A 23,453-nucleotide genomic window follows, 5' to 3' on the forward strand; every position below is an offset into this window, starting at 1 on the left:
GGGGTATGTGTGAGAACAAGACTTCCCTGATTATATCACATTCTATAGTTTTGATTTGTTAAATCTTTAATATTTTTATTGATAATATCTGTAGAGGATGGCATCCAACTGACGCAAGGCAACAAGACTGTGATGCAACGAAGAAGGGGGAAGTGACATGACATTTCCCTGAATCCCCACAGAAAACAAAGACCACCATAGTTATGACCAATTTACATGTGTATAGATTATTGTCCCCTGCGACAAAGCTTCACATACTAAAAAGGCACATTGGAAATAAGCTTGAGTCATTGTAGTGCTCTCAAAAAGAAGATGCTAGACACAGACTTTATGATAGGTAGTGTTAACGTCTAGGTTAAACAGAAGCTTTCCCCTGGCAGTGGAACATCCTTTCCTTTTCTCATTCATTTTCTTTGGAGGACTCCTTTTTCTGAATCAATTACACTTATCATTTCTATTAAGCAATCTGAAAGGACTGGTGTAGCCTGCAGTGTAATAAACCTTTTCATGAAAACTTTTAAAACTTTTCCTTCTTCCTTCAAAATGCTTAAATGCTTGCTAATGTCAATAGTTGTTTGGGGTTTTTTTTGTTTGTTTTTTTTTTGTTTGTTTGTTTTTGAGACAGAGTGTCCCTCTGTGGCCCAGGCTGGAGTGCAGTGGCTTGCTCACTGCAATCTCTGCCTCCCGGGTGCAAGCAATTCTCGAATCTGCCTCAGCCTCCTGAGTAGCTGGGATTACAGGCATGAGCCACCACATCCGGCTAATTTTTTCTGTATTTTTAGTGGAGATCGGGTTTCAGGATGTTGGTCAGGCTGGTCTTGAACTCCTGACCTCGTGATTCACCCACCTCAGCCTCCCAAAGTAAAGTTGTTCTTGATTCTTTGGGGCCCTACAGTATCCATTGAATGAAACATAGTCATACTGGCTGTGTCTTCAATAAAATCATCTGACTCTGAAGGCCTGGGCAGATGGAATTGCTGTTCAGAGGAGATATACAGGGAAATGGTCTTGGTAGACTCACTAAAAGGACATGAACCAACCTCTGTGTAGCTTGTGACTGGAGCTGTCACCATTATTTTCATCTCTTTCTCCTTTTGCCTTGAATGTGGCTGTTCAGTTTTGTAAAGCCTATCTGGATGGCTGAACCCCTGTTCATAGACTCAACAGAAGTGCTGACTCACTTAACTGTCCATACTGTCAGATCCCATGACTTCAGAGCTGGGGGTTTGCCTCTTCTGGGGCCTTCCAGCCCAGTGTCTATAGCTTGAACCACCGTGAAGGGTTGACATCTGGGCCCACCTGCCACCAGGCCAATCAAGATGTGCCACCAGTTTTGATTTTTGATGCACGTAAATGTTCTACATGTTCAAAATATGAAATTATGCCAAAAATAAAAACATAGAATACGAACAGAAACAAATGAGCCTGAAAGTGTTCTTGCTGGATATTTTTGTATTAAACCCTAAATAAACAGAAGAATCTAGTATATGGGACATCCTTCAGGACACCTGACCTGGCCTATTTAAAGGATTCAAAGTCACAAAGGACAGAGTGAGTCTGCTGAGGGAAAGAGGAGCATTCTAAGGATACTACAGAGACATAACAATTACAGTGTGTGAACCTTTATTGGATCCTATATGAAAATGGGAAAAATCATCTTTATAAAACATTTTGGAAAAATGAGGAAATTTGGTATTTAGCATGGACTACATACTGTGTAGCATTACATAAGCAGTATTGATTTCTCAGATAGGATGATGGCTCCGTGTTTGTTGGAAGATGTTCTTGGTTTTGCCCGATGCATACTGAAGTCTTTAGAGGTGAGGTGTCACCATGGTTGAAATATACTTGCAGATGATTTGACAAAAAAGAAATATGTGTCTATCCATAAAGAGAGATAGAGGAAACTTAGGAAATTTTTAACAGTAAATCTAGTTGTGGGATACACTGGTGTTAATTGTACTCCTCTTTTAACTTTTCTATAGGTTTGAAAATTTTTCAAATAAGAAGAGATTTTAAAGTCAATTCTAATCTTCCTTCTGATGAACACTCTCTGTCAGGTTAGGCACTTTGTAGGATTCATTTTTCTCAGGTATTTCACTCATTTTTTCTATAGTTACTGGTCTACTTATGTATTATGTTTCTCTGATCAATTTTGCTGATTTTTATTCTTAGGAGATCATCCATGTCATCCATATTTTCAAATTATTTAGCACTCTACATATTAAAGAGTACATATATAGAGTGTTGTTTAAGTTATGGACTTCCCACCCAAATATGTTTCCACTTTCTTTCATATTTAATTCATTTGATTTTTAATTTCTCATATGGAAGCATATAGGATAACTATAGAAACCACCACAAGCAATATAGGCCAATACATTCAGCCCTTAGAGCCAGTTAACTTGCTAAATGCTCACTAGATTTGAAGGCACCAGTAGCAGCTAGTTAGGGAAAAGTGCTGGTCATAGATAAATATGGGATTGATACTAGGGAAAGTGTGGTCCTTTATCATTAATCATTAAATATGCTCATGTATACGTATGATTTTAACCTCTTTTGCTCCTACCTGCCTTCCTCGGTCTTACTTTTGAAAGGACAGAGTACAGTCACAGCCACACAAGTTGGTACCAGGCCAGTGATACCTCTGGGATGCCTGGCAGATGCAAAAGGCAGACTCACAGTGGGGCAAGATTTCCTCAAATGCAAGATATTTTCCTATGTACAGGATGGCATTTTGGAAGATTATTTTCTAATTGTGTTTCTTCACTCTAAGTGCCTTCTCCATAATGTCAATACTGAAGGCTCGCTATCTGAGTTACAAAGAGTTACAAAGAAATTAAATAAAATATTTCATACTTCCTAGTCTTGAAATATTAAAATCTAAAATCTGGAAATAACGTAAGAACAGAAATCCAAATACTGCATGTTCTCACTTGCAACTGGGAGCTAAATTATGAGAACTTATGAACACAAAGGGGGAATTACAGACACTGGGGTCTACTTGAGGGTGGAGTGTGGGAGCGGGGAGAAAAGATAACTATTGGGTACTGGGCTTAATTCCTGGGTTATGAAATATGTACAACCAATCCCCATGACATGAGCTCACCTCTGTAACAAACCTTCACATGTACCCCTAAACCTAAAATAAAAGTTAATAAATAAATAAATAAATAAATAAATAAATAAATAAATAAAACCTGGGAAAATACTAACTAATATATACTTTGAGGACAGCTTATGTCTCTGGAAAATGATATAAAATATTTCACCCCAAAAATATTCACTTAGAAGTTTAATAATCTAAATATGATTCCCAAAAATCATATCAATATTTTTCAAGAGTTTGGAAAGTTGAATTGTTATAAGAAGCAGATGTTTCTTCTATGTTTTCCCTCTTTTTTAATTTTAGTAGAAGAGGATGATAATTTAATGAGGTCTAAAAGTAAAATTGAGAAACTAAAATATCATCCTGGGGTATGTGGGAAAGTGCATGGGCTTTCTGAGTTCAAATCCTAGCTCTGCACATGGTACTGGGATAGTCATGTTTCCCCACCTGTTGGTTAGGGTGAGCAAATACCTATCAAAATAAAGAGAAATAATAATAAAAAAAAAAAAAGTTGAAAGCTGGAAACAATGTTGAATAAACACAAAACAAATTAGTGCTAGATAAAATATAACAAACTTATTTAAAATTTACCTCTTAGGAAAAAAAAAAGGGAAAATACCAGAAGATAGGAATAAAAGGGAAAATGAAGCCATAGCAACAATGCTAAGTCTGATTCTGCAATAGCTCTTGAGTAGTAAAATGAGACTATCAAAGTCAGTTAAGACTAAGAGTTCAGACTATATTGCCCAGGCATGCAAATATTTTGAAGCCTTAAGACTAAAAATTGCATAAAATTAGAAGTGGCACGCCTTAATTACTGAGATGCCGCGAAGGACTGGATTACTAGTAAAAGAAGATCCTGGGGGACAGGGTTGGGGGGAGAATATGTTGTCCTACTAACGAAAAATGAAGAAGTTTGTTTCTGTCTCAGCTGTAAATGAAAAAAGAAAAGAAAGAAAAAAGTCTTCCCTGAGAAATTGAAAACACAGACTGTGCCTCTCCTAGGTTTAGGATCTAACTATATACTCTTAGCATAGTATGGTAAAATTCAAGTTGACTAGTTAAAATAAAAAGTTAGTAACACAGGCCGGGCGCGGTGGCTCAAGCCTGTAATCCCAGCACTTTGGGAGGCCGAGGTGGGCGGATCACAAGGTCAGGAGATCGAGACCACAGTGAAACCCCGTCTCTACTAAAAATACAAAAAATTAGCCAGGTGCGGTGGCGGGCGCCTGTAGTCCCAGCTACTCAGGAGGCTGAGGCAGGAGAATGGCGGGAACCCGGGAGGCGGAGCTTGCAGTGAGCCGAGATCGCGCCACTGCACTCCAGCCTGGGCAACAGCGTGAGACTCCATCTCAAAAAAAAAAAAAAAAGTTAGTAAGACAAAATCTAGGAACATAAATTGATACAAAGTACTGACTAATGCTAGTTAGCCTTTAGCAGAGCAGATACAGGATCATAAAGGTGAATGATTGTATTAATCAAATAAGGAACATGCAAAAAGACATGGAAGAGTAGGTATGAGGGTGTTTAAAAGAAGACAAATCAGGGCTTAAGTTGAAGAAAATGGGAAGTGAAACTATTTGATGCTGATAAATAGGTAGTGGTAAGACACAAAAGCACTGGAAATCACAATGATGTCAAAACAGGTGTAGTGAGAGAGTGATCTGAAAGGTTAGGTCTTCATATTAAGAAATTAACATGCTACATTTAGTATGTTAAAATTTAAGATCACTTTGATGGAGTAAGCTCAGTAAGAATTTCTAAACAGGAGAGAATTCTTGAACAGAAAAATTAATAAAGGTTATTACTGTTAAAGAAGTTAATGTTAGAGTCAGGGTGCCAACCACCCTCTCCCAGAATTCTGGCTGATAGAAAGTATACAGACTAATAGGGACTAAATATCAGCTTATTAATAATAGTGTAGGCCAGGTGCGGTGGCTCACACCTGTAATCCCAGCACTTTGGGAGGCCGAGACGGGCGGATCACGAGGTCAGAAGATCAAGACCATCCTGGCTAACGTGGTGAAACCCCATCTCTACTAAAAAATACAAAAATCTAGCCGGGTGAGGTGGTGGGCGCCTGTAGTCCCAGCTACTCGGGAGGCTGAGGCAGGAGAATGGTGTAAACCCGGGAGGCGGAGCTTGCAGTGAGCTGAGATCTGGCCACTGCACTCCAGCCTGGGTGACAGAGTGAGACTCCGTCTCAAAAAAAATAAAATAATAATAATAATAATAATAATAATAGTGCAATGCCCTTCAAATGCACCACTCTGTGACAAAACTAAACATAATAATGTTGCTGGTATATGAGACCAAGTTGATGGCCTTCAAATACCTGCTCCAGTCTAATCTTAGTGACCCGCCTGTTGGGAGTGTTAAGTCCACAAAGCAGATTCTGCCTTGCCCACCTTGGTTTAACTACCAAAGTGAGTCATGAGCAAAACGGGAGGTAGAAGAGAGAATGACAATCTTCTGACCTGGTTTGTACTTATCACATAGGAAGAAGAAGTAAAGAAGAGCCCAATTCCTTTCATGGCAGTTTTTGAGGCAGGTAAAAATAAGAAGGAAGGGAAGACATGAGGGAGGGGAAGGAAGGTTTGAAGGAATGAAAGAGAGAGAGAGGAAAACTGGTAGACAGAGAAAGAAATCCATGTCCCATTTTTGAGGCTAAATAAAAGCATCAAAACAAAAAAGAAAAGAGATTCCAGGTCAAGATGGCCAACTAGAAGCAGCTAGTGTGCATGGCTTTCATCACAGAGAGGAACAAAATGGGCAAGTAAATACGGCACCTTCAACTGAAACATCTAGCTCCTCACACTGGGACTGATCAAGGAAACAGTGGAAACAGCTCAATCCACGGAGAATGTAGAAAAGCAGGGCAGGACAATGGCCCACCCAGGAATGGGAGTGTAACACAAAGCCAAGGGAACTTCTCCCCACCCAGGGAAGTGGTGAGTGAATGTGTGATTCTGGGAAACCACATTTCTCCCACAGATCTTTGCAACCTTCAAGTCAGATGATTCCCCTGTGAACGGACTCCACCAGGGCCTTTGGTCTGACACACAGAACTGCATGGAGTCTCAGCAGAGCAGCTGCTCAGGCACGCACAGAGACATGGGAGCTTTATGTGCTATGGCTCCATGCTCCACAGCAAAGTGACTGCCACTCAGGCAAGGCAGGAGTTGGACCTCCATCCATACCCCTGGAAAAAGGTCTGAATCCAGGAGGCCTAGGAGTGACAGTCTGCAGGTCCCACTTCCATGGTGCCTCACAGGATTAGACCCACTGGTTTAGAATTCCAGCCAGCCACCAACAACAATTGGGACAGACGGGGTTCCCAGGAGGAGAGAGAGGCCACCATCTTTGCTATTGGGGTAATTCAGCTTTTCCAACCTGTGGACTTTGGAGAGTCCAAACTGATTCAGGATGGAAAGGATCCTGCAGCATAGCACAGCTGCTCTGCCAAAATGTGACCAGACTGCTTCTTTAAGTGGGTCCCAGATCCATTCTTCTTCACTGGGCAAAACCTCCCAACTGGGGCCTCCAGTCACTCCTGTTGATGTTCTCTTTTGAAAACTTCCTGGGACAGAGTTTCCAGAGGGAAGGACAAGCTGCCATCTTTGCTGTTTCCACGACTTAGCCATTCCAGCCTCCAAGCTTTGGAGCACCCAGGCCAACCAAGGATAGAAGAAGTACTCCATCACAGCATAGTTGCTCTACAAAAGCATGGCTATACAGCATCTTTAAGTGAATCTCCACTCCTGTTGCTCCAGACTGAGTGAGACCTCCCAACAAGGGTCCCCAGCCACCTCCTACAAGTGTATTCAGGCTGGCAACATGTTCATATCCCCCTGGGATGAAGCTCCCAGAGGAAGGGACAGGCTGCCATTTTCACTGTTTCACAGCCTTCACTGGAGATACCCCCAACTACTGGAAAATCTGAGGTGACTAGGATCTGTAGTGGAGCCCCAGCAAACCACAGCAGCCCTATAGAAAAGTGTCCAGACTGTTAAAAGAAAAAACAAATCTAAAGATAAACAACCTCAAAGATTGAAGGTATATAAACCCACAAAGGTGAGAAAGAAACAGCAGATGAAGGCTGAAAACTCAAAAAACCAGAGTGCCCTCTTTCCTCCAATGACTGCATCACCTCTCCAGTAAGGGATCAGAACTGGCTGGGCTGAGGCTGAGATGGCTAAAATGACAGAATTATAATTCAGAATGTGGATAGAAATGAATTTCACTGAGCTAAAGTAGCACATTGTAACCCAATACATGGAAGCTAAAAACCATGATAAAACATTGCAGGAGCTGACAGACAAAATATCCAGTACAGGGAAGAATGTAATCAATCTGATAAAGCTGAGAAACACACTATAAAAATTTCATAATGCAGTCACAGGGATTAATAGCAGAATAGGCCAAGCGGAGAAAAGAATCTCAGCCTAAAGACTGTCCTTCTGAAGTAAGACAGGCAGGCAAGAATAGAGAAAAAAGAAGGAAAATAAATGAACAAAACCTCATTTGAAGGTCTCTAAGAACTTGCCTTATCAATCTCAGTACTCCTGTGTTGGGTGCATATATATATTTAGGATAGTTAGCTCTTCTTGTTGAACTGAACCCTTTACCATTATGTAATGCCCTTCTTTGTCTTTTTTGATCTTTGTCGGTCTAAAGTATATTTTGTCAGAAACTAGGATTGCAACCCCTGCTTTTTTCTGCTATCCATTTAATTGATAAGTTTTCCTCAATCCCTTTATTTTGAGCCTATATCTGTCATTGCATGTGAGAGGGATCTCTTGAAGACAGCATACCAATGGATCTTGGTTCTTTATCCAGCTTGCTATTCCATGTCTTTTAATTCGGACAGTTAACCATTTATTTTTAAGTTTAGTATTGTTATGTGTCATCGTGATGCTAGCTGACTATTTTGCATCCTGTCATTGTGATGCTAACTGATTATTTTGCATACTTGTTTATGCAGTTGCTTCATGGTGCCATTGGTTTGTGTATTTCAGTGTGTTTTTGTAGTGTCTGGTAATGATTTTTCCTTCGCACATTTAGTGCTTCCTTCAGGAGCTCTTGTAAGGCAGGCATGGTGATAACAAATTCCCTCAGCATTTGCTTGTCTGAAAAGGATATTATTTCCCCTTCACTTGTAAAGCTTAGTTTGGCTGGATATGAAATTTTGGGTTGGAAATTCTTTTCTTTAAGAATGTTGAATATTGGCCTCCAATTTCTTCTGACTTGTAGGGTTTCTGCTGAGAGGTGTGCTGTTAGTCTGTTGGGCTTCTCCTTGTAGGTGACCTGATCTTTCTCTCTGGCTGCCCTTAACATTTTTTCATTCACTTTGACCTTGAAGAATGCGATGATTGTGTGTCTTAGAGATGACCTTCTCACAGAGCATCTTTCTGAGGTTCTCTGGATTTCCTGAATTTGAATGTTGGCCTGTCTAGCTAGATTGGGGAAGTTCTCATGGATGATATCCATGCGATCTCTTTCAGGTGTACCAGTCTGTCATAGATTCAGTCTCTTTAAATAATCCACCCGAAACACCAAAAATTTAAATATGCCAAATAAAAGACAGAGATCGTCAGTATGTATCAAAAAAAAATCCAACTATATGTTGTCTACAAGAAACCCACAATAAATATAAAGACATATATAGACTAAAAGTAAAGGGATGGAGAAAGATATGCCATGCTAACAAAAATCAAAAGAAAGGAGTATTGGCTATGTTAATTTCAAGTAGAGCAGACTTCAGAGCAATGAAAGTTATCAGGGATAAAGATAGGCATAGCATAATGAAATATCAGTTAATTATCCAAAGAAACATAGCAGTTCTTAATGAGTGTGTACCTAAAAACAGAATGTCAAAATACATGAGGCAAAAATTAATAGAACTGCAAGGAGAAATAGATTAATCCAGTATTGCTCAGAGACTTCACTACCTATCTATTAGAAATGGGTAGGTTCAGTAAGAAGAAAGTAAGACATAGTTAAACACAACAGCAATCAACTAGATGCAACTGACATCTATTGACTATTTCATCCTAAAACAGATTAAACACTAATCTCACCTTACATGGAACATCCACCAAGAGAGACCACATTCCAGTTTATAAAACACAAGTTGGCCAGGCACAGTGGCTCATGCCTGTAATCCCAGTACTTTGGGAGGCCGAGGTGGGCAGATCACGAGGTCAGGGATTCAAGACCAGCCTGGCCAATATGGTGAAACCCTGTCTCTACTAAAAATACAAAATTTATCCAGCATGGTGGCGCAAGCCTGTAGTACTAGCTACTCAGGAGGCTGAGGCAGAAGAATTGCTTGAACCTGGCAGGTGAAGTTGAAGTGAGCTGAGATTATGCCACCTCACTCCAGCCTGGGTGACAGAGTAAGAATCTGTCAAAAAAAAAAAAAAGCCACTCAATTCAGTATGAATGATAGCTGAAAAATCTCAAAGTACTTGAACGCTAAGCAACACACTTCTTAATAACACATGATCAAAGAATAAATCTGAAAGAAATTTTAAAACCTTACTCACTAAATATATATGCAATTTATTAAAATATGTGGGATATAGCAAAGGCAGTATTTACAGGGAAATTTATAGCCTTGAATGTAAGCTTCTACCTCAAAAAAACTAGAAAAGAGCAAATAAAATACAAAGTAAATATAAAAAAGAAATAATAAAAATTAGAGCAGAAATACATATAATTGATAACAGGAAACCAGGAAGTCTTAGCCAGAGCAATTAAGAGAAAGAAATAAAAGACATCAAAAATAGGAAAAAAAGAAGTCAAACTGTCTCTCTTCACTGATAATAGGATTCTATACTTAGAAAACCCTGAAGATTCCACAAAAAGGCTCCTGAGCTAATGAACAACTTCAGTAAAGTTTTGGGAAATAAAGTCAATGTATAAAAATCAATAGCACTTCTGGGCCGGGCATGGTGGCTCACGCCTGTGATCCCAGCACTTTGGGAGGCCAAGGCAGGTGGATCATGAGGTCAGGAGATCAAGGCCATCCTGGCTAACACAGTGAAACCCCATCTCCACTAAAAACTACAAAAAAATTAGCCAGACTTGGTGGCAGGCACCTGTAGTCCCAGCTACCCAGGAAGCTGAGGCAGGAGAATAGCATGAACCTTGGAGGCAGAGCTTGAGTGAGCTGAGATCACACCACTGCACTCCAGCCTGTGCGACAGAGCGAGACTGTCTCAAAACAAACAAACAAAAAAAAACCTCAATAGCACTTCTGTGTAGCAATATCACTCAAGCTCAGAGCCAAATTAAGGATGCAATTCCATTTATAATAGACAGACAGACAGACAGACACACACACACACACACACACACACACACACACATCTAGGAATACATCTAATCAAAGAATTGAAAGATCTCTACAAGCAGAGCTACAAAACACTCCTGAAAAAAAATCACGGATGACTCAAACAAATGGAAAAACATTCCATGCTCATGGATTGTAAGAATCAATATTGTTAAAATAGCCATCCTGCCCAAAGTAATGTACAGATTCAACATTATTCCTATCAAAATACCAAGGTCATTTTTCACAGAACTAGGAAAAACATATTCTAAAATTCATAGGGGACCAAAAAAGAGCTCAAAGAACCAAAGCAATCCTAAGCAAAAAGAACAAAGCTGGAGGCATCACACTACTCGACTTCAAACTATGCTATAAGGCTACAGTAACCAAAACAGCATGATACTGCTTTGAAAAAAGCCCAGACACATAGACCAATGAAACAGGATAGAAAGCCCAGAAATAAAGCTGCACATCTACAGCAATTTGAACTTTGGCAGAGTCAACAAAAGTAAGCAATAGACAACTCCTTATTCAAAAAATGGTGCTGAAAAGAAAAACCAAAAAACAAAGCTGTAGGCATAATGTCACTTAACTTCATACTATACTACAGGGCTACAGTAACCAAAACAGCATGGTACTGATACAAAAGAAAAACAGACACATAGACCAATGGAACAGAATAGAGAGCCCAGAAATAAGTCCACACCTACAACCATCTGATCTTTAACAAACCTGACAAAAACATGCAATAGGGAAGGACTCTTTATTCAATAAATGATGCTTGGATAACTTGTTAGCCATATGCAGAAGACTGGGGTAATTTATAGATTCAGTGCCATCCCCATCAAGCTACCAATGACTTTCTTCACAGAATTGGAAAAAAACTGCTTTAAAGTTCATATGGAACCAAAAAAGAGCCTGCATTGCCAAGACAATCCTAAGTCAAAAGAACAAAGCTGGAGGCATCATGCTACCTGACTTCAAACTATACTACAAGGCTACAGTAACCAAAACAGCATGGTACTGGTACCAAAACAGAGATATAGACCAATGGAACAGAACAGAGCCCTCAGAAATAATACCACACATCTACAGCCATCTGATCTTTGACAAACCTGAGAAAAACAAGAAATGGGGAAAGGATTCCCTATTTAATAAATGGTCCTGGGAAAATTGGCTAGCCATAAGTAGAAAGCTGAAACTGGATCCTTTCCTTACTCCTTATAAAAAAATTAATTCAAAATGGATTAGAGACTTAAATGTTAGACCTAATACCATAAAAACCCTAGAAGAAAACCTAGGTAACACCATTCAGGACATAGGCATGGGCAAGGACTTCATGTCTAAAACAACAAAAGCAATGGCAACAAAAGCCAAAATTGACAAATGGGATCTAATTAAACTAAAGAGCTTCTGCACAGCAAGAGAAACTACGATCAGAGTGAACAGGCAACCTACAGAATGGGAGAAAATTTTTGCAATCTACTCATCTGACAAAGGGCTAATATACAGAACCTACAAATAACTCAATCAAATTTACAAGAAAAAAAACAAACAACCCCATCAAAATTGGGCAAAGGATATGAACAGACATTTCCCAAAAGAAGACATGCATACAGCCAACAGACACATGAAAAAAAGCTCCTCATCACTGGCCATCAGAGAAATGCAAATCAAAACCACAATAACATACCACCTCACACCAGTTAGAATGGCAATCATTAAAAAGTCAGGAAACAACAGGTGCTGGAGAGGATGTGGAGAAATAGGAACACTTTTACACTGTTGGTGGGACTGTAAACTAGTTCAACCATTGTGGAAAACAGTATGGCGATTCCTCAAGGATCTAGAACTAAATGTACCATATGACCCAGCCATCCCATTACTGGGTATATACCCAAAGGATTATAAATCATGCTGCTATAAAGACACATGCACATGTATGTTTATCGCGGCACTATTCACAAGAGCAAAGACTTGGAATCAACCCAAATGTCCATCAGTGACAGACTAGATTAAGAAAATGTGGCACCTATACACCATGGAATACTATGCAGCCATAAAAAAGGATGAGTTTGTGTCTTTGTAGGGACATGGATGCAGCTGGAAACCACCATTCTCAACAAACTATCACAAGAACAGAAAACCAAACACTGCATGTTCTCACTCATAGGTGGGAATTGAACAACGAGATTGCTTGGACACGGGAAGGGGAACATCACACACCGGGGCCTATTACGGGGAGGGGGAGAGGAGAGGGATGGCATTGGGAGTTATACCTGATGTAAATGACGAGTTGATGGGTGCTGACGAGTTGATGGATGCAGCACACCAAGATGGTACAAGTACACATGTGTAACAAACCTGCACATGTGCCCTAGAACTTAAAGTATAATAAAAAAAAAAAAAAGAAGAAGAAAGTGGACTCTTCCCTCATACCATATACAAAAATCAACTCAACATGAATTAAAACCTTAAATGTAAAACCCAAAACAATAAAAACCCTGGAAGACAACCTAGGCATTACCATCCTGGACATAGGAACTGGCAAAAATGTCATGGTAGGAAGCCAAAAGCCATCGCAACTAAAACAAAATTTGACAAGTGAGATGTAATTAAATTAAAGAGTCTCTGCACAGGAAAAACAATAATCAAGTAAACAGACAACCTACAGTATAGGAGAAAATATCTGTAAGCTATGCATCTGACAAAGGTCTAATATCCAGCTTCTATAAGAAACTTAAACAAATCTGCAAGAAAAGCAAACAAACCCATTAAAAGTGGACAAAAGGCAAGAATAGACACTTTTCTTTTTCATGTGACTTTTTCTAAAATTTTATTTTATTTGAAGTTTTCTAGGATACATGTGCAGGACATGCAGGTTTGTTACACAGGTAAATGTGTGCCATGGTGGTTTGCTGCACCTATCAACCCATCACCTAGGTTTTTAAGACCCACATTCATTAGCTATTTGTCCTGAAGCTTGTCATCCCCCCACCCCCTGACAGGCCCCAGTGTGTGTTGTTCCCCATTCCCCCTGTGTCCATGTGTTCTCATTGTTCAGCTCCCACTTATGAGTGAGAACATGTAGTGTTTGGTTTTCTGTTCCTGTATTAGTTTGCCGAGGAAAATGGCTTCCAGCTCCATCCATGTCCCTGCAAAGGACATGAACTCATTGCTTTCTATGGCTGCATAGTATTCCATGGTGTATATATACCACATTTTCTTTATCCAGTCTATCATTGATGGGCATCTGAGTTGATTCCATGTCTTTACAATTGTGAATAGTGCTACAATAAATACACATATGCACATATCTTTATAATAGAATGATTTGTATTCCTTTAGGTATATGCTCAGTAATGGAATTGCTAGGTCAAATGATATTTCGGCTTCTAGATACTTGAGGAATTGCCACACTGTCTTCCACAATGGCTGAAATAATTTACACTCCCACCAACAATGTAAAAGCATTCCTATGTCTTCCCAGCCTCGCCACCATCTGTTATTCTTGATTTTCTAATAATTGCCATTATGACTGGTGTGAGATGGTATCTCATTGTGTTTCTGATTTGCCGTTCTCTAATGATCAGTGATATTGATGTTTGTAGGTTGCATAAATGTCTTCTTTTGAGATGTGTCTGTTTACGTCCTTTGCCCACTTTTTGATGGTGTGTTTTGTTTTTCCTTGTAAAATTAAGTTCCTTGTAGATTCTAGATATTAGTTTTTTGTCAGATGGATAGCTTGCAAAAATTTTCTCCTATTCCATTGGTTGTCTGTTCACTCTGATGATAGTTTCTTTTGCTGTGTAGAAGCTCTTTAGGTTAATTATATCCCATTTGTCCATTTTTGCTTTTGTTGCAATTGCTTTTGATATTTTTGTCATAAAATCTCTGCCCATGCCTTTCTCCTGAATGGTATTGCCTTGATTTTCTTCTAGGGTTTTTACAGTTTTGGGTTTTACATTTAAGTCTTTAATCTGTCTTGAGTTAATTGTTATATAAGGTGTAAGGAAGGGGTCCAGTTTCAATTTTCTGCATATGGCTAGCCAGTTTACCCCGCACCATTTATTAAATAGAGAATCTTTACCCAACTGCTTGTTTTCATCAGGTTTGTTGAAGATCAGATGGCTGAAGATGAGTGGTCTTATTTCTGAGATCACTATTCTGTTCCATTGGTCTATCAAACAGACACTTTTCAAAAGAAGACATAATTGCAGCCAACAAGCTTATGAAACAAACTCAATATCACTGATCATTAGAGAAATGCAAATTAAAACCACAATGAGATACCATCTCACACCAGTCAGAATGGCTTTTTTTAAAAAAAAAACTTTTATGTTAAGTTCAGGGGTACATGTGCAGGATTTGCAGGTTTGTTATACAGGTAAACTTGTGTCATGAGGTGTGTGATACAGACTATTTCATCACCCAGGTATTAAACCTAGTATCCATTAATTATTTTTCCTTATTCTCTCCCTCCTCCCAACCTCCATCCTCTGTTAGGCCCTAGTGTGTGTTGTTCCCTTCTGTATATCAATGTTTTCTCATCATTTAGCTCCCACTTTATATATAAGAAGATGAGATATTGGTTTTCTGTCCTTTCATTAGTTTGCTAAAGATAATGGCCTCCAGCCCCATACAAGTTCCTGCAAAGGATACAATCTCATTCTTTTTTATGGCTGCATAGTGTTCCATGGTGTCTATGTGACACATTGTCTTTATCCAGTCTATCATTGTTGGGTATTTGGGTTGATACTATGTCTTTGCTATTGTGAATAGTGCTGTAGTGAACAAATGTGTGTGTGTGTCTTTATGACAGATAATTTATATTCTTTTGAATATATACCCAGGAATGGGATTGCTGGATCGAATGGTATTTCTGTCTTTAGGTTTTTGAGGAATCTCCATGCTGTCTTTCACAATGATTGAACTAATTTACACTCCCACCAACAGTGTATAAGTGTTCCTCTTTCTCCACAATCTCACCAGCATCTATTATTTGTTTACTTTTTAACAGCCAGAATGGCTATACAACGGTAGACTGGATAAAGAAAATGTGGTACACATACACTGTGGAATACTATGCAGCCATGAAAAAGAACAAGACCATATCCTTTGCAGGAACATGGATGGAGCTGGAGGCCATTATCTTTAGTAAACTAATGCAGGAACAGAAAATGAAATACTGCATCTTCTTACTTATAAGTGGGAGCTAAATGATGAGAACACATGAACACATAGAGGGAAACAACAGACACTGAGGCTTACATGAGGGTGGAGGGTGGAATGAGTAAGAGGATCAGGAAAAATAATGGTAAGACTGGATAAAGAAAATGTGGTACATATGCACCATGGAATACTATGCAGCCATAAAAAGAAATGAGATCATGTCCTTTGCAGGGACATGGATGGAGCTGAAAGCCATTATCCTCAACAAACTAACACAGGAACAGAGAAGCAAGCACTGCATGTTCTCACTCATAAGTTGTAGTTGAACAATGAGAACATATGGACACAGGGAGGAGAACAACACACACCAGACCCTGTCAGTAGGGGAGGAGAGGGAGAGCATCAGGACAAGCAGCTAATGCATGTGGGGCTTAAAACCTACGTGAAGGGTTGATAGGTGCAGCAAACCACCATGGCACCCTTATACCTATGTAGTAAACCTGCACGTTCTGCACATGTATCCCAGAACCTAAAGTAAAAATAAAATAACATAACAAAAAGAAAAAAATGGATAAAGAAAATGTGGCCATTTGTTTATATACCATGGAATACTATGATGTCATTAAAAAGAATGACAATCATGTTCTTTGCAGTAACATTGATGTAGGTGGAGGCCATTACCATAAACAAATTAATACAGGAACAGAAAACCAAATATCACATGTTCTCATTTATAAGTGAAAGCCAAACATTGGGTACTCATGGACATAGAGATGGCCACAATAGACACTGGAGACTGCCATAAAGGGGAGGGAGAAAGGAGGGCTAGTGCTGAAAAGCTAACTATTGGGTACTATGCTCAGTAACAGGGTGATGGAATCAATTGTACTCCGAACCTCAATATCTCATATATAGCCAGGTAACAAACCTGCATATGTACCCTCTGAATCTAAAATGTTGAAATTCTTTAAAAACAGAAAATCAATAGAGAAAATCAACAAAACCAAAAGCTATCCTTTTTGAAAAAGTCAATAAAATTCATAAGATTCTAGCCAGGCTATATAAGAAAGAAGACACAACAAATAAACTAATATCATAAATGAAAGATGGAATATCAGTACATTTCCCATGGACATTAAAAGGATAATAATGAAATGTTATGAATGTAACTTTATAGTTGACTCTATGACAATGATTTGATAACCTAGATGAAATGGTTCAATTCCTTGAAAGACACAATCTTCTAAAACTCACATAAGAAGAAACAGACAATCCGACTAGGACTATATGTATTAAGGAAATTTAATCAATGATTAATAACCTTCTAAAACAAAAAAAATACCAGATGGGTTTACTGGTGAACTCTACCTAATATTTATTTTTTTATATTACACCAATTATCTGTAATTTCTTTGAGAAGACAAAAGTAGAGGAAGTACTTCCTAACTCATTCTATGATGCAAATATTACTTACTCTAATGCTCAAACTAGACAAAAGCATCACAAGAAAAGAAAACTACAGATCAAAGTTTCTCATGAACGTAGATGCAATAATCCTCTACAAAATATTAGGAAACTAAATTTAATAGTGAACTATTAGGTTGGTGCAAAGGTAATTGCGATTTTCACCATTATTGTTCGTTTGTTTGTTTGTTTTTGAGATGGAGTCTCCCTGTTGTCGCCCAGGCTGGAGTGCAATGGCGTGATCTCAGTTCACTGCAACCTCCGCCTCCCGGGTTCCAGCATTTCTCCTGCCTTAGCCTCCCAAGTAGCTGAGATTGCAGGTGCCCGCCACCATGCCCGGCTAATTTTTGTATTTTTAGTAGAGAAGGGATTTCACCATATTGGCCAGGCTGATCTCAAACTCCTGACCGCAGGTGATCCACCCACTTCAACATCCCAAAGTGCTGGGATTACAAACATGAACCACTGCGCCCAGCCCGCCATTATTGTTAAATGGCAAAAATTGCAATTACTTTTGCACCAATCTAATAGAAGAGTTATGTACCATGACGAAATAGGATTCATGCGAGGTATGCAAGGCTAGTTCAACATTCAAAAATCAATTAATGTAGTCTACCACCACAACAAACTAAGGAAAAAAAAAAACACATGATCATATAAATAGATACAAAAAAGCATTTGACAAAATTCAACACCTTTTCATGATTAAAAAATATATATTAAACTAGGATAGAAGGGAACTTCCTCAAGTTAGTAGGGAATTTCTATGAAAACCTACAGCTAACATCATGCTTAATGGTTTGAAACTAGAAGCTTTTCCACTAACATCAAGAACAAAGCAAGAACGTCCCCTCTTATGATTGCTTTTGAATATCATACTAGGATTCCTGTTAAATACAATAAGACAAGAAAAAGAAGTAAAAGGCATGCAGATTGGGAAGGAAGAAATCAAAGTGTCTTTGTTCGCAGAGAACATGTCCATCTATATAGAAAATCTGAAAGAATAAACAAAAAACCTTTTGGAACTAATAAGCAGTTATAGCAAGGCTGCTATAGCAAGGTTGCAGGATGAAAGGTTAATAAGCAAGAATTAATCACTTTCCTATATATAAGCAATGAGCAAGTGGAATTTGAAATGAAAAACATACTACCATTTACGTTACTGCACCTCAAAATGAAATACTTAGATATAAATTACAAAATATGTCTAATATCTATATGAGGAAAACTATAAAACTTTTACAAAGGTATCAAAGAACTCAGTAAATGGAGAGATATTCCATATTCATGAATAGGAAGGCTTAATATTGTCAACATGTCATTTCTGCACAACTCGCTATATAGATTCATTGCAATCCTAAAATCCCACAAAGTTACTTTGTGGATATCAACAAATTGGTTACAGTGTTTATATGGTCCAACAAAAGACTCAGAATAGCCAATTCAATATTGAGGGAAAATAGCGAAATCAGAGGACTGACATTACCCAACCTCAAGACTTACTAGAAAAATAGAGTAATTAAGACAGTGTGGTATGGGTGAAAGAATAGAGAAATCAATCAACAGAACAGAATACAGAACCTGGAAATAGACCTATATATAAACAAAGTCAACTGATCTTTGACAAAGGAACAAAGGCAGTAAAATGGAGCAAAGACAGTTTTTCAGCAACAGTGTGGAAAAACCAACATCCACATGCAAAAAAGAAAAAGAAAAAGAATCTACACACAGACCTTGGACCCTTTACAAAAAATAATTGTAAGTGAACATAGACTCATAGACCTAAATATAAAATGCAAAAAATATAAAACCATAGAAGACAATATTTTTAAAGTCCTAAATTACCTTGTGTAATTTTTTTATATTTTTAATGAACCTGACATTGCAAACATAGGCAAATTACTTTTTAGATACAACACCAAAGGCATGATCCATGAAAGAAAGAATTGGTAAACTAGATTCACTAAAATTGAAACTCCTACTCTGTGAAAGACAATGTTAACAGAATGAGAAAACAAGCCACGGAGTAGGAAAAAACATTTGCAAAAGAAACGTCTAATAACAGAATATTATTCAAGACATACAAAGAACTCTTAAAACTCAACAATAAGAAAATGAACAATCCAATTATAAAATGGGCCAAAGACCTTAACAGACTTCTCACCAAAGAAGATACACATATGCCAATTAAGCTTATGAAAAGATGTTCAACATCGTATGTCGTTAGGGATTTGCAAATTAGAACAATGAGATACCACTACACAACTATTAGAATGGTGAAACTTCAGAACACCGGCAACACTAAATGCTGGGTAGGATACAGAGAACAGGAATTCCCATTCTTCACTAGTATATATGCAAAATGGTACAGTCATGCTCAACAAAGACAGTTTTGGCAGTTTCCTGCAAATCTAAACATATCCTTATCACACAATCCAGCAATCTCATTCCTTGTTATTACCCAAAGGAGTTGAAAACTTATGCCTACATGAAAACCCACCCACAATGTTTATAGAAACTTTAATTGTACTTGCCAAAACCTGGAAGTCACCAAGATGTCCTTCAGTAGTTGAGTAGATAAATAAACTGAGATTTATCCAGACCGGAATATTATTCAGTACTAAAAAAGAAAAGCATTATCAAGCCATGAAAAACATAGAGGAAACTTAAATGCATGTTACTAAGTGAAAGAAACCAATCCTGAAAAGGCTACATTTCATATGTTCCAACTATATCACATTCTGGGAAAGGCAAAATTATGGAAACAGTATAAAAATATTAGTGATTAGTAACAGTAAAAAAATTAGGGAGAAAGAGATAAATAGGCTGAGCACAGAGGATTTTTATGACAGCAAAACTCTTCTGTATGATATTACAATGGTGGATACATGTCATTATACATTTGCCAACTCCCTGAATGAACACCACCAAGAATAAACCCTAATATAAACTACAGACTTTGGGTAATAATGATGTGTCAATGTAAGTTAATTAATTGTGTATGCCACCCTATTGAGGAATGCCGATAGTGGGGTAGGTTGTACATGTATGGCAACAAGGAGTATGTGGGAACTCTGTATTTTCCACTCAAATTTACTATGAACCTAAAACTGCTCTAGAAATAGAGTTGTTTATTATTATTATTATTATTATTATTATTATTATTTTGAGATGGAGTCTTGCTTTGTCGTCTAGCCTGGAGTGCCGTGGCATAATCTTGGCTCACTGCAACCTCTGCCTCCCGGGTTCAATAAATTCTCCTGCCTCAGCCTCTCCAGTAGCTGAGATTACAGGTGTCCACCACCATCCCCTAATTGTTTTTTGTTTGTTTGTTTTTTTTTTTTTTTTGGTATTTTTAGTAGAGATGGGATTTCACCATGTTGGTCAGGCCGGTTTCAAACTTCTGACCTCAAGTGATCTGCCCGGCTCAGCCTCCCAAAGTGCTGAGATTATAGGCATGAGCCACCGTGCCTGGCCTAGTTTATTAATTTTTAAAGAATGCTTGCCCATTTGTACTAAGTCTCCATCTCAGTCTGCTACCTGGCATTTCTTGCACTTCCACAAATTTGTCTTTCAACTCTCTGACCCATTATTGTGTTCCCTATGCAGGCTATCACTTTCCATGAGCACTTGCTTACCTCTTCCATCTATTACCATGTTCTACCCTTCTCTTCCAAACCTGGTACATAACTTAATGAACTACAATGTGTAGTGGTGGAGAGAGTTTGTATGGGCTTTGATTTAGAGTCAGACAAAACACGTTTCACATGCTGGTTCTACTTTGCCACTAGAAATATAATAATATATAAACTACTTTGATATTCTGCACTTTAGTATCCTTTTCTATTCAATATGCTTAATAATACTTGCATCATAAGTTTGTTGTATAGAGTAAATGAGATAACATATGCAAATATTAAAACATCAAACTGTGTCTGGCATGTAGTAAGCACTCGATAAATGCTAATTCACTTTTTAACAAAATTTGACTATCATTTTTGAAACATTGACAATTACTGTCACCGTGTCTGAAAATCTCTCAATGCTGGCCATGCCAGTTACTTGCTTTTTGGACAAAAACAAAAAACATATTTCTTACATTTCCATGGCAACCTACATTTCCCAGGCCACAGTGTCAGCTGGCTGACGGATAAGTCCAGCCATCAGGAGGCATTGACAACAGATAGGAAGGCGGAAGGAAAGGAGAGGCCAGGGTATCGCTCATCTTCTCTCTCTTCCTCAGGCAGCCTCTTCTAGCAGCAGCATCCGCACTGGACAGGTTTTCGCTCCCTGGGCCCAGCTTCCCTGGAGATCCTCTGCCATTTATCTACTTGCAATCAAGCAAGCCTAACTCTGGGGCTCTGGTAACACCACATACTCCTTTGGTTCTCCAGCCCCATGTATGGTGGCGTTTTCTCCTGTAACAAAGGTCTTCACTTCCTCACCAACTTGTTTTTCGCTTTTCAGCTCTCCCAACTCCTGTAACTAACTCCCAGTACTAATTCCCTCTATTTCAGTACATGCCATGTGCTGTGTTTTCCTGAAGAAGCCAAGTCAGAGTTATCCAAATTAACAATGAACTTCGTATATATTGACCCAAGGTACATGTGATTATTTATAAGGCACAGCCTTTTAATCAAGCTTTATTCCTATAAATCAAATGCCTATGTTTGCAAAGCTCATATTGTTAGCAGAGAGTAGAAAGAATTAAAGCAGTTTATAAGGCTTAGGAGCATTGCTGAGAAGCATGAGGTAATTCCTCTCTTTAACATAAACGAGTCTATTAGTCATGCATATCATCTCTTCTATGGGCAGCCAAAGACAACCATATTTTCAGGCTGCCATAATGAAGTACCCAATACTGAGTCACTTAAACAGCAGATATTTATTGTTCCACAGTTCTATAAGCTAGAAATCTGGGATTAAGATTTCATCAGGGTTGATTCCTTCTGAGGGCTGTGAAACCATCAGTTCCATGCCTCTGGTGATTCACTGGGAATTTTAGTGTTTCATGACCTGTAGAAGCATCACCTAATCTCTGCCTTTACCTTCACATGACATTCTCCCTGTGTTTCTGTGTCCAAACTTTTCCTTTTTACGAGTATACCAGTGAGTTGGATTGGGGCCCATCTTACTCCAGTATGACCTCATCTCATTTAATTGTATCTGCAATGACCCTATTTCTAAATAAGATGACTTTCTGAGGTACTAGTGGTTAGGACTTCAGCTCAATAATTTGTGAAGATGCAATTCAATCTGCAACACAGGCCAAGGTGCTCATTAGGATAATTTAATCTTTTAAAGGTTGCTGAAAAATCTGGATGCCTCTTTGAACATAATCTTTATTTTACTAAAACAGAAAATCTGCAAGTGTCTATTTTTTTCTAGAGCATTTGGAAGAGAAAAGGGAGAAAATTCAAATGTAATCAATTATTTCCTTCATTCATAAGCCTAGGTACTAAGTGATTTGTGAAGATATTAGTTTATGTTTCAAACTTATATATGGTATTGAATGATATAAATGTATATAATTTATGATGGCTCTTCCAATTAGTCCGGTTCCTTAAAAAGTCAGGTCACCCAGAGACATTTGGGAGGCATATTAATTAGAATCAAATAAGACAGACTAGCATTATATGCCATCACTATAAAAGGCACAGTACAATCAGAAAGGGGTGATTTTCTATAAGCAATTACAGGAAGAGGAGACGCTATATTGAAGGAAGGGAGGAAGAAAATAGGACAGAAACAAACTGAAATTGGTGCCCTGTAGTCCAAGAAAGAAGCAGACCAAGATATTATTGCTTAAGACAGCCTAGAAAGTAGGAAAGAGATCAAATGTTAACACAGATATTCAGCTTAAAGACAAATAGGAATAAACTCAAATATACACCTCAAAAGCAAAGTTGCTATAACAAAGTGTTTCTAACTTGTGTTTCTATTTTGATTAAATCAAGAGGAGCATGGGCATTACATATGGCAAGGGGAAAGCAAGTTGTCTACCACCCTCTCAAGGCTAAGCTCTTATTTATGGTATAGATGCTTGGGAGAAATTATGTTATGGAGAAGACTGAGCAGAAAAAATACGAATTCCTTAAGTTTTAAGAAAATTTGCCTCAAAAGTCTTTGAATTTTAAAGAGATATGGAAAGCTAGAAATAACTTCACTTTTGATGGCTCACAATTGCTTTAGCTTTAAAAGAGTGAAAGGCTTGAATTCACCTTTGGGGTACTAACTTTCTTTGAGATTTAAAACCACTGTAGTGAGTTTTTCTAATCATGAAAATGCAAAGCAAGTTCCTCTTCTGAAATTAAGAAGTTTGCTATGCTTTCTATGGTCATATGAGATAGTGACTTTTTGTGGTAAATAGTG

At 38.3% G+C, this 23,453-nt stretch overlaps 1 pseudogene; it reads right to left on the reverse strand.

The window, feature by feature from the left end:
* Window positions 1-400: 400 nt before the first annotated feature.
* On the reverse strand, window positions 401-22,211 carry LOC102140392 (heme-binding protein 2-like; annotated as a pseudogene).
* Window positions 22,212-23,453: the final 1,242 nt, after the last annotated feature.

The sequence above is a fragment of the Macaca fascicularis genome, chromosome 12 (genome assembly GCF_037993035.2).
Source record: "Macaca fascicularis isolate 582-1 chromosome 12, T2T-MFA8v1.1".
Classification (NCBI taxonomy): domain Eukaryota; kingdom Metazoa; phylum Chordata; class Mammalia; order Primates; family Cercopithecidae; genus Macaca; species Macaca fascicularis.